Raw genomic sequence first — 12,370 nt, forward strand, 5'->3', positions numbered from 1 at the left:
ACAACTTTTCACTCTTTCCCTGGAATTAAGAGCTTCCTGCCAACTACATTATACTCTGTTTTGAGCCAGTGATCCAACACAGACAAACTTGTCTTGGGAACCTTGGCTTGTGTTTCATCAAACAACCGACGTTGCTAACAGGCTCCCTGTTGAGCAGCAAGGATCAAGCGCCTCTCAGGAGCAGACCCAAAAGAAATTTTACTTAAGGATTGCTGCTTTTTAAAATAACTTTATCTTTCGAAACCAACTGCATGCTTAAGTCTGATTTGTGGCAGTGGCATTGAAAATCAAACATGAAAAAAGGGTCCAGCTCCAGTCACCCTGTGGACATCAGAGACTGTGCTCAGGACGTGGCCACCATGCCATAGTCCATTGTTATAATTCATGTCCTGAAAATACTGTGGCAAAACTCAAATACCCAATGCTTTATCATGCATGTAGTTATGCAAACATTACTCAGTGTTGGGATATGTTCATAAGACCATGTAGCTAGGTATGTGTTTGTTTAAAACCTGGGAGGAATGCCAGACCTATATTTTCCTGCTTCCTGTTGATTAAAGGAACAGGGTGCAGTTGAAATTTGTTGTGCAGTGAGCAGCATGGAGTCCTAAAGAGTGTGGGAAACAAAGACTCCATCACTCACAGGAGCCCCATCCTCCCTTTGTGCATACAAATCTGTGAGAATTATACTGGATTATGGGAACAGTCTTGGTCAGGACAGGAATACTGGTTGGGAATAAATTCTAAATTGAAGGGACTAAGTCAGCCTTGTTTTAGCAGGGTGATGGCTAGCATGTTAATTATATTTGGTTTTAAGCTGATACAGCTTAAACAGTGCAAATACTAGAGGTTAACTGGGCAACAGTAGGGAATAAAGATGCAAAGCACCTCAATATTAGTGTGTTATCTGTCCTCTACTCACGTAGCTGTTGCTGGATTAAAATATCTGATTTATGCACCTTGTAATAATTACATCTTCAAATTGATCACACAGTTGTAATCCCTTGATTAGTGTAAAGCTTGGCTTGGTGAAGGTACATTCAAAGTTAATGTCCCAGTCTACTGTGTGGACAGCTTTTACATGAAAGGTGCTGATCTTGGCTGTCTGGGATGTGGTGGTGTCTAATCATATTTACTAGGCCATCTTCTCAGTCATATCAAGGTCTCATATGCAATTTCTTTTTTGCAATGGAAGCCAGTGTGCAGGCTGCTGCCTTGACTGATACATTGAGGGATGAACCTCAGACCTTGGGGTAAACAAACCTCAGGGACCTTTGTGCTGCTACAGTTTGAGCTGAAGATCACTGACATGGTAGCTGTGAGCTGTGAAACGCCTCTGTGTATCAGCACAGATGGGACCTGTATCACATCCCACAAGGGGTTTGCACTTCAGTTCAGCCAAGTCTGGCTACCTCAAGCAGATGAAATTTGGCTGTGGGGCTGAACAATGCTGCTGTGTTTAAACTCCTACTGGTTTAATGAATAAATAGCTATGAACGCCACTATCAAAATGGTCTCTTAGTCTCTTTGACTTTATTCTCATTCCTACAGTGATGGGAATAGGAGCAGTGTCAGTTTGTGACTTGTAACCTCTGTGATGTGACAAGGTTATTAATCCTTTTGTCAGTCTAAGCCACATTGAGAGACTGAAGCAGAAAACAAGGATCAGCTTTCTTTAGCAGCACCCTCCTGTGTTTGGGTGCATGTATACTCTGCTACAGCAGTGACAATTCTATGTCAAACCTTTCCCTTTTTACATATTCATATACATTAATGAAAATTTAACATATTTTTCGTAGATTTTATTTCTCTGTTGCGATGAAAATAGTCACAATATTGGCAACTGTCTCAGAATATCTGGCCATGGGTCTAAGGCAATGTTTGGCTGTTCACTGTGCAACTCCCTTGATTATAATATGTTTATACTATTTCATTAGTGTTAAAGTAATGAAATAGTGATGTAGCCACACTGTCTTCTCTTCACAGACCCAATGCTGCAATGAACAATCTGTTGAAGACATTAAAACTCTAACAGATAGTAATAACCTGACTGCACACATCCGGGGCAGATTTTGTAGGTGTCCCATGATTGTCCTAATCTCTTTTGAACATGTGGCAGCTTCCTGGTGGCTTGGCAGGAGGATTCTGCTGCATCCAGTCCCACCAGTCTTTGATAGGTGGTCTTCACCTTCATTTTGGAGAAGGCTATTAAATATCTGCTGCATTGCATTGCATAATTGATAGGGGAAGAATATTCCTGGAGTTATAAGCTGCAGAGAAGACCCTGAGATGAAGCAATTTGATCCACATTTGGCCCATATTTAGCTCATTTTTGGAAAGAGAGTTGAGTTTGGGCATTATTGAGTGTTGGGATTGATTTAGTCCCTCTTCTATGTGTTAGTTGGGCTGAAAATGTGGATAAGACAAGGTTTGTTCAAAAGCAGTTCTGTTACCTTGTTTCATACCTGTTATGTTTCATGACATGAGAACTAAGCACTCAAATGAGTTCTTCCCACGAGCCCACCCTGCCCTGGCTGCTCCCCAAGGCAGACCTCACTCCAGCTCCTGGCTCCCTGGGTGCAGCTGCAAAGCCACAATTGCCTGCTCCTAAATCGATTTCAAATCCTATTTTTCCCAGGAACCAAATTCATTCCCAGCCTTGCTGAGCCACGGAGCTCAGGCTGACAGAAGATTTATGACTAGCCTTACTTTATTAAGGCAGGATAACAAACAGAAAATGTTTACTGTCAATCGAGCAGTGGTCAGTTGTTCAGCTCCCGGAATTCCATAACCCTCAAGCTGCAAGTGTCTTCTGTATACATTTATTTACTTTCTTGTATCTTGCAGCATATTGTTGGGTATTCTCTTTTACCATTCCCTTTCTAAAGGGTTACATACTTTTCCCAAGCCCTAAGGAAGCACACAAACTCCAAGTCTCAGCAATGACAGGTACTCTGCAGGTCAGACTGCTTCTTTTAAGGCTGTAGATGGGCTTATCCTGGTCCCTGGATGGACAACAGACATTCTGCTCATTTGTCTGGCATTTGAGCCCTTAGAAGTCACACTCTTCTCTTTACTTCAGTTGCTCAATTGTAATGATTAGACTTGCAGCTTTCCAGGCCCCTGTTGCATTGCATTAACCTCTGCCTGGCTGCAGTCTGCAGCTCCAGCATTTGCAACACAAATGCACCTGACAAGGGGCCTGCAGCCCTGGCAGTGCCTGCCAGAGTTGCCCCATAACCAAAGTAAGACTGCACCAAGGTCACCCCCAAGCAGCAGCTGCAGACCCCAACCCTGCATCTGTCATTCCCTTGGGTGCACCCATTATACTCCTCTCTTCATCCATCACTTTTGATCAGCCCTTTGGAGTCTCGTGCATCAGCAGTCAGGTGAGTGCTCTGTTATACAGCAGCCATTTGTTCAGAAAGGGATTCTGTGCCCTTCTGTACAGACTTGTCTGCATCCACTCTTGTTCTTGCTCTCCTCTGTACTGAAAACCTTCCTCTAACCAGCCTGTAGTGTTTGGTGCAGGCTTCCACGTAAGAGCAAAGTATGATAAGGTATCCGCAGCAACGGCCAATTAAAGTGAAGTAAAAAAAGGAAAGCTTTTCAAGGTTAAATATATAGCAGGAGGTGATTTAATTACTCACAGGGTAGGGGGATTGATAGCCCAAATAGCCAAATCAGTGCAGCTGGAATAATGACACCCAGCAGCCTCCCAGGAAAGCACACAGGACAGATAAGTCTGTCTCGAAAGAGGCTTAAGATAACTCACATTATATCGCATTTGCTGTGGGCTAAGCCTGAACACAGGGCAGTTGCCATGGCTTAGCTGATGTGCAGTAACTTCTTTAACTCTCATACCTCAGTCACATGTATGAGCCCTAAGATTGCAGAAATACACACTAGATCAGATTTGCAGAGTTCCATAAAAACAGACAGAACTTAGAAACGCATGAAAAGAAAACAAAAATTGGTTCAGGAAGAGAAACAAAACCAGTTCCTTCAGGATTTTTTTTTGCAGACTCATTTCAAATTCCTGCAACACCTTAACCCTGCACTAGTGTGACATAAAAGAAAGGAACCATTACAAGAAGAGTGAAATTCAATGATGTTGTTGTTAACATCATGTAAAGCTAAATATAAATTTCAGTTGTGTGCTGAACTAACTGGGTGAAAAGCAGAATAAGGAAATGAGTGTTTTGGTGAGAATAAAAAAATAAATCTCTGCTTTGGGAACCAAGAACAACATCCAGGTTTAGTGACAGAGTCATGGAAACAACACTTTTTCTCAGTTTTTCCCACAGGGCTTGTTCATAGAAGTCAAATGTCCTTCAGGTCAGAGGCCAAAGCTTGGTGCAGCTCAAGACTCTCATGTGTGTCTTCCAGCACCAGCTCCAATGACCACAGTTAAACAAAGTGGATTGTTTCAAGAGCAGAAGTTCAAACACTCCCATAATCAATTACCAAGGCGCTCTCGTACAACATCAGACCTAAATACAATTTCTTGCTTCAAATCAGACAAGAAAGGGATCTGAACATCATCTCCCTGTACCCTAAGTGAGAGCTGCATGTGGATTTAGGTCAACTATAAGCAGCAGAGACAACAAGACCTGTACTACAGGCAGCAGGCATCCACGGTCCTGTTTCTCATTTTGTTAAAGTTGGAGCCTGAAAACCTAATCAGGGCTGTTAGAGCAGGGAATGAACCATTTCAGAATAAGCAGCTGTCATCCCCACCCCTTCCTTTGGCAACAGCAAGTCTGGCACTCCTGGATTGTCCTCCCTACTTTCTCCATAGTCCTATCCTTCCCTTCATTCCCTTCCTCCCTTTCTGTAGTAGAATGAACCTAGGCTTCAACTGCAGGCAGGAAAATTCATTTTTTGTGATGCTGCCGAGATGCCTTAAGCTGAATCTGGTGTAAGTACAACTCTTTTGCTTATTAAATCTCATCTTATTCCAAACTATATATACAAGAGATCACAAAGAAATGTCCCATCTGCAAAAAAAATGAAAAGTTTTGTTTGATTCTCAGCATATTTACAAACTATAAAATAAAAAGTCATGCTTTCCAGTCAAGTGAAAAGGATTTTTCTGTCTTTTCTTCAAAAGAAAAATTAAAAACTGGAAAATTTTAGATGTGAAATAAAGGAGCAATATCTTATAAATCAGGATGAAAGAGACATAGATGATCTCAAAGATGAGTAGAGAAAAAAGATCCATGAGAGATCACTAAGTACATTAAAAGCAATAGCTGAGGTAGAAGCCATTTGGTGTGAAACCTCTGGTTTCAGCAGATTCTGCATCAAAATCCCTTCGTTTTTATTGAGCCCTCCAAAAAGTGTCCCCCAGCAGGAGAAAAGGGTGGTATGCAATACACTGGAGAGTCCCAGAAAGCAAAGAAAAGGCAGAAATTAGCTCTTAAGACAAAGTGGTTGCCTGCTGGGTAAAAAGGAAACTGCATAACTGAGGAAGACATGGTGACCGTGTTGCCTGGAAACATTTAAAATGTGCTTTTTTAGTGACTTTCCAGTTGGCTGGGATGGACTTGGCAGTGCAGTACAAGCCAGAGGTGTTGGCTGATTGCGAGCAACGCGCCGGTGGCTCGTTTTCCACAGGGTCACTCTGCCCTTTGTGTCAGGACTAATTTGGCTGGTGAAACATTCTGCACCACATTTGCTGCTCCAGAGCACCTGCGGTGTTTAGCACCTGCCCTGCTGCAGAGTTTCTTAGAGGGGAAGGGAACTGCAGGCTACCTGAGCAGCTTTGGTGGAAGCCTTTCCCATTCCAAAGTCCTGTCGTGCTGAACACCAGAATAACCAGCCTGATTAGGGCTGAACGGCTCCTCTGCACACTGTCTTTGCTAACCTTGGAAATTCAATTAGAAATTATTTCATCTGAGCTGGTTCTGTTCATTCATTTAGCTTTTGAGCTGAAGTATATCCTATGTTTACAAGATGAGTTGATTTGGCAGCTCTGGATTCTGCAACATTTTCTAAGGGAAAAATATTCTTGTATTCTTTTACTGTTGTACTATCAAGGATCCTCAGACGGTTTTCTCTGATCTTACCACAAATATCATCCTTCAGTCTCAGAATAAAAATGTGATCTCTGCCTTGGTACACTTCATCTCCCAGTATTTTCTAAGAATGTGTTCAGCTTTGACCCATTTTACTTCATGTTCAGGTAAGTTTTCTTTACTTATAAGAGTTTATCTGAGGATGAACATAGTGGCTTGATAAACATATGATTAAAACCAAATGACAAAGCATAAATAATAGAACTAAATAAAAGGAAGTTCACTGGCAAGTTTCTGAAAGAGAAAACAGAAAAATATATCTTGCTCCAAATTCTGTTAATAGGTTTTCCACTTGTGGGACTTCTGCATTTATATAAATTACCATCTCCTCTGCAAAAGATTATTAATCTTGTTTTTCCTAGGGAATGATGAAATTTGTGGTGTTGCTCATGTTGCCTTCTACTGAGGAGCACTAATGCTTGTGGTTATTTGGGCTAGGTTACCACAGGTGGAGAAATCAGAGAGTGAGGGCTGGGTTGTATTCTTGGTGTTTTGTCACCTCCAACTAGATGATAGCAAAACTTGCAACAGCAGTTGTCATGTGTCAGAGAAGGTGAGGAGTCTTTGTCATCATCAATAAGAACTGTAGTGGGTCTCAAACTCTCACAAACTCGAAGGAATCCTGCTTTGCCCTTCCATCCTTTAACATCATTCACTTCACAAACCAGACAAAACCCACAATTTTATTTTCATCTCAGTATCTTGAACAGATGAGTAGGCAATTAAGCCTTTTCTGTGCCCTACAGGAGAACTGGATGCAAACAAGAAGATGAAAAAGAGTGTTTTTGACACACCATGCCTTTTGTAACTTGCAGGACAGTTACTGCAGGCAATTGAACTATTTCTCTGGAGATTTTTTTTTTCTCAGATACTTTTACATCTGGCTTTTAATGCAGAATTCATTAGCACTTTAAGTCATAATAATGGAAAGTGCATTGAGATCCTGAAACAAAAACAGTTGTTATTACAAAGTATTAAACATTGAGTAAAAGAAGCAGCTCCTCAGTGGTACGTAACAGTTACAGCTTTTATTCCACAAATCACTTAAAGCCACTTATAACTACTATTATTAGGCATAAAAGCCCACTTGGGCTTTATGAATTCTGGAGAACTGAGACAAAAAGATTGCTTCAAAGAGAACAGCGTCTTGATCATCATAAATTTTTTGGCCCCTGTTCAAACCTGGCCATAAAAAAATGGAGATTATACCACCCAATTGCATAGAAAAAAAGAGTCTGAAGATTTAAATACAATGTATCTACAAAGATTTTATTTTAATTAGAACATAGCAGAATAACAGCAGCAACCTGCAGTGATATCATCAAATCAAGCCTGTTTCTATGGGAACACCACCAACTCCCAGAAATTATCGTGTCAGTTTGCCATAAATAGAAAAAAAAAAGGAAAAAAAAAAGAGAAAAAGGAGAAAGGAAAGGGGGGGAAAAAGATTACAGAAGAAAGAGAATGAAGAGATTGAAGTTCTCTCCTTTTGATATTGCCAACATGTAGTCGTTTTATTCTAAAATAAAGTAGTGAGGTAAAAACATCAGTTGCACTGCTCCTGCCACTCATTCGAGGCCTTGAACACCTTTTCTGAAGACTTTCTAAAGTGTTTTGTAGAAAGAAAACTTATGCAATGCATTGTTCTATACTGATCTCCCTGCTTCCTGCATTTTCTATAGCATGAGTGAGCTCAGGATTGCTGTAGGAGAGAGAAATAATTTTGATCATAGATACTTGCTCTGTTTCCTCATTTCCATTTTTCTGCTAGCTCTGTAATTTGAAGGTCTGGCCTGAAAGGGATACAACTACAGAGAGAGAAAAGTAAACAATGAACACACAAACAGAAATTATTATTTCCCTCCATATGCTTATCTGATTGTCCCCCTTTCCTAGCAATCTTCTTTCCAATAGCTACCTCCATCCCAGTGCCTTCAGTAACCTCATAAACAAAGGGAAACCACTCAAGTTCCTCCCAGGAGTACCTAGAGAAGTAATTTCCCTTTGGGACTCCAGTCCAGCAGCATTTCTGCCCTCTGACACTCAGCAAGCTTGTTTCTCTGGCTCTCCTCACCACTGACACAGGCTCCCTTCTGTGGAAGTAGTGCCTTTCCAAAGAGCAGCCCAGGCCAGGAGGAACAGATTCCTGGAACTTTATTCCCAGCTGTGAAACTCTCTTGCTTATGGTTTGTGACTATTTTTTCCTAAGTGCAAGATGTCTGTTCTATTCTCAATGATTCCCATTAATTATTCTCTCTCCAGCCAGACCTCCTGCAATTATCCATTCTAATCTTTTTGAGTTTTGCCATATTGTTAGGAATATTTCTTGAATGCCACACCATAACTTGTATTATTTGCTTTATATGAAAAGAAATCCTCCACTTAGAAGTAGTCCATGATAATAAATTACTATTGAATTTTACCTCATTGAATGACTGAAATAATAATGTCACTTTCAGCAAAATGAGACAGTGATAGTAGCTGCTGCTGAGAATATTGGCAGTGAACTTGATGATAGTCCTTCAAGTGCAATCTTTCCCCCTTAACAACCTGATTGAAACTCCTATCTGCATACAGCACAGCAGAGGGCATGCCTGTCTTCAGATCCCCACAATGAGTCTAAAGTACTGTAAGCGGGCTGGGAGAGACAGCAACTACATTTCAAAGAGAAAAATGCTTTTAAACATATATTAAATGGTAGATTCCACCACTTGTAAAGAATATGTATGAGCCCACTTGTTTCTACAGATATTATGGAAGTTTTTTATCTGCAGCAGAATGTAAAATTTCAGATTTTGTTGTTAAGTACTGAAATTATGAACAGGCATTTACTAACATTTTATTTACATCACAGAATGGCTTGAGTTGGAAAGGAACTTAAAGATCATCCTGCTCCAACCCCCTGTCATGAGTAGGAACATCTTTCACTAGACCAGATTCCTCAGAGCCCCACCCAGTGTGGCTTTGAACACTTCCAGGGAAAGGGTGTCCACAGCTTCTCTGGGCAACCTCTTGAACTGCCTCACCACCTTCACAGTAAAGAATTTGTCAGTTTCAAAAGAGAAATCTTAGTTTCAAACAAGGCTATAATTTTCTTTAGACACAAAGGGCCAAATTATTACTTCAAAGAAAATCTGAAGGATTTTCAATAATATATCTACACGTTAAAGCTGAAAATTTGCTTATGCAAATAAATCATGAGGCCCGCATGCCTCCTATTATCCAACGACACAGACCAACCCCTCTACATGAGCATGATTTTAAGGACTGCAGAGTTGAACAGCACTTCAGGTTTGACTGGTGGTGAACTAGACAGAGAAGAGGAGCACTCTGGAGGCAGAGTACAAGGAAGTACAGTAATTTGCTGAGAACAATCAGTTATGGCTGAGTTACCACCAGGAGCTGTAAGGACAATCTGATAACTTGTACTCAAGATGTGAACTCTCACCTCACTTTGACTACTTGCACATGCAGCATTAATAGCTGTGCATGCCATGGTGTAGGAGACTTCCATTTGCTGTTCTGGGTAAACTCTGAGCTAAATCTTGTGCTTGACATCAATGCTTAAAAACAGAAGTCTTCAGAATAATAGGCCCAGCATGTAGAAAAACATTCATGCTGATTCTCCGCTTCAGTGTGATAGCTGAAGCAAAAGGAATTTCAGGGGGCGGGGTGGGAAGGAGGGGAGGGGTAGCCGAGGGGGGAAAGTCTTAAAAAGATCACAAAGTATCTTTCTATTTCAAAAAAGAGAAAGCAAAGGAAAGCATCCTCTTCAAACACACTATTTGTGCCTCCTAATTATTAACTTCAATTAGGCTCCCCCTGGTGGGGATGAAAAGGGCACGCTCTGAAAAGTGAGAGCCTGAAATGGTATTCTGATTCTTGCCCTATTTCACTTTTCACCCTAATTGCAGACTAGCACCGGGCATGCTTTCAGCTCATTATTCTCTACAGAAGCCTGCTAATGGTATTTCATCTACTGCCTAATTCTACAGTTTTAACATGGAAAAATTCCTTTCAAATTCAATACCAATGAGAGCAAACAGTAGGTCTGCCTCTCTGCTTTTTGTTTAGCTGTTCAGTAACTGGATAAACATTAACCAGCTGGATAGTGCAATTATAATTTTTTTTAAGGTACTGTAAATGCTTGCAACAGCATACTATCTGGCAGCCTCACAAATATTAATGAATGCATTCTTGTTCCACTCACACTATTAAAAGTGATTAAGTACTTTCACAGAGGTCATGCAGAAAATGAATGGCAGAACCAAGCACCAAGGAAAATCCAAAGTTTTTTCCTAAGAGATACTTTTTAAGACATCCCACAGCACAAGCAGAAATAAGTGGAAGAAATGCAATTAGAGAAAGAATTGACATTGGGCACTAATTATTTACTAGGAGCCTGAATGTATTTAGACTTCATTTCCAATGAACTCAGCAAACAGCTTGCTCAACAAGATCAGGAGTAAGGGTTTAGGATTTGGATTAAAAACACAGAAAAAAAGTAAACACTAATACCCCTCTCTAGGGAAATCATCTCTACTAATTATTTGTCTACAGCTTTCCTCAATATTGCTGTCTAAACTGCATTTGTAAACATGGCTCTGTTGTTCTGTGACAAGCAAATAATGCCCTTTTAGGAATTTCTTGCTAAAATGTATTAGAGAAAATTAAAGTTCTGAGTTATTATTAATTCTCTATGGAAAATACTTTATTTTTACCAATAATAAGGGAAAGGTAAATATTCGGAGACAAAAATATGGGAATATCTCTGTTCATACATAGGAATGTCTCTGTTAATTGTGTTAGCTCTAAAGCTAACAAAGTCATCAAACACAATAGCTGAGACTATTATTGTAACAATTTTCAAATGTTGAAAGCTATCAAGCAGTGTAATCAAATGGCACCCTGAAAGGAAGAAGCTTTTTTTTGTTTTTGCTCTTAAGCTTGTAAGTTTCATGCATTTTTAATGCAAAAATTTTTTTTACATTAGTCAAAAATGCCTTGGCCTCTGGGTATTTTTGTTATATTTTACAAATGCATGCATAAACAAAGACAAATACAAATGAATTTACATTTTTGAGACATATTTAGCCTTGATCAAAGTTGTTTTTTTATTTGTGTGTTAAAGTTATGTATGTTTTGTTTGTGTTCAGTGGTGACCAGAAAGCTTTACATGTGCTTCTTATTCAAAACACCAAGGCACAAATGCTGTAAGAAGATTTTCAGCTTTTTCTTATATTGTCTGGAGAGGAAAAGAAGTGTAAGTACTTAGGATAAGTATAAGCACTTCTTTGGCAAGTATTTATGTTGGCACATGCCAGGAAAGCTTCACAGATTGTTGTTCTCAAAATCAGTAACCATGCCAAATAGTTCTGATTCTTTCTCTGTTTGGGACACACTACCTCATTTTCATTGGTTTCATTTATTTCAGGTACTTTTCATTTTCTTGTATGGCATTTTAAGTAGTCTTGAAGAAGAGAGTGTCATAAACACATTTTTAGTGCAGGAAAGTACTTTTAACTTAGAGATGATCAATGATATATTTGCTAAGAATGATCATCATCTAGTATTGAACAAGTTATGAACTGGAGGAAACTCCTATGAAGTTATATGTGGGGTTTTGTTCTAATTTATATTTGTTTGTAGTAAAAACATGGTGAATCAAAATGAAATTTTCTCAGTCTCCATCAGATACTGCAGCAGCTCACCACAGGCCATTCACAACTCTCCCATCTTTAATGGCCGTGACTTCTTTGTAAAGAAGACAGAGATTCTGCTTCCTCCTGTAGAGCACATTCATTTGTGCTCTTGTTAGACTACACTTTTGCTATGTTTTAGAAACTATAGGCTCATAATGAATTTGGCTTTCAGCAGAAGGGCCAGGACCAGAAATGGAAAGGGTGCAAAATTTCTCATTAAGTCTGACAAGATTGAAGACCTTCAGCTGGGGTTCAGCTGCGCAGGACACAGCAAAGGAAAGAAATGTAGGAGAAAAGTACCAGGTGTAGCAGCTGTAGGAGAAAAGTACCAGCTGTTTTTTCTCAAATACAAAGATGACAGGCCAGGGGTGTTATGTTGCTCAACACAGACACTCAGAAAATCTTCTCCAGATCAACCTCAGAGACATGTTCCCAGCCTGTGACAAAACTCAAAATAACCTTTACAGTTGCTTGTGAAATGGTACCAAGGAACTACAGAGAGCCAGCAGCCCAAGTCTAAGACACACACAGAGATTCTCCCTCTCTAAATAGATTGATGTATTGTTTGATTTGTGTTGAAAAGTATTT

This window comes from Melospiza melodia, chromosome 1, assembly GCF_035770615.1.
Source record: "Melospiza melodia melodia isolate bMelMel2 chromosome 1, bMelMel2.pri, whole genome shotgun sequence".
Classification (NCBI taxonomy): Eukaryota; Metazoa; Chordata; class Aves; order Passeriformes; family Passerellidae; genus Melospiza; species Melospiza melodia.